Here is a 958-nt window from a genome sequence, read left to right as displayed (position 1 = left end):
CACAAGGTTTTAATGCCCTGGATAAGGACAATGTGGGATCCACAGAGCAACTTACAATTATACAACTGATCAATAGAGGGTTAAGGGCCTTGCTTAGTGGCCCAAGTTTGGTGGACCTGGGATTCAAACCTTCTGATCAGTAGTCCAACACCTTAACCACTGAGCTACCACTTTCCACTTTAAATGAAGCGAGTGTGTGCTGATGGAGTCAAACATCTCTCTATCTGTTTATCCTGGCTAGTTTATCAAAAACATTGAGTGTCTCGACTTGCTTGGACTCGGAAAGACGCCAAAAACCATTTTCTTCTACAGGGAACCCAATGCCTATATACCATGAGACTTAAGGCACAAGTCAGGAGACATCCTGAGTAGGATGGCAGTGTATTGTAGGGCACAATCACGCACACACACACACATACACACACATACACATTCATACTCACTATGGATAAGTTCAAGATATCAATCAGCCTACAATGCATGCCTTTGGACTGAGGGAGGAAACCTGAGTGCCTGGAGGAGGCTCAGAGGCACGGGGAGAGCATACAACCTCCACATTTCCTCATCAGGCTTCTTGAGTTTCCTCCTCCAGTCCAAAGACAGTATTTTATTGGGAATAGCATCTATATTGTGTGTAGTGTGATTGTGTCCTGCAGTGAGTCCATGGGTCAGTGTCGTCTTTCTTGTAACCTGAAATAGAGCTCTGAGATAGAGCCCTAGGATAGACCCTTGGGTTAGAGCCCTAGGATAGACCCCTGGAATAGACCCTAGGGATAGACGCCTGGCATAGAGCCCTGGGATAGACCCCTGGCATAGAGCTCTAGGATAGAGCCCTGGGAAAGACCTCTGGGATAGACTACTTGGTTAGAGCCCTGGGTTAGACCCCTGGAATAGAGCCCTTGAATAGAGCCCTAGGTTAGAACCATGGGATAGAGCCCTGGGATAGAGCCCTGGGATA

The sequence above is a fragment of the Hemibagrus wyckioides genome, linkage group LG16, assembly GCF_019097595.1.
Source record: "Hemibagrus wyckioides isolate EC202008001 linkage group LG16, SWU_Hwy_1.0, whole genome shotgun sequence".
NCBI classification, from domain to species: domain Eukaryota; kingdom Metazoa; phylum Chordata; class Actinopteri; order Siluriformes; family Bagridae; genus Hemibagrus; species Hemibagrus wyckioides.
Note: the sequence above shows the minus strand (reverse complement) of the source record.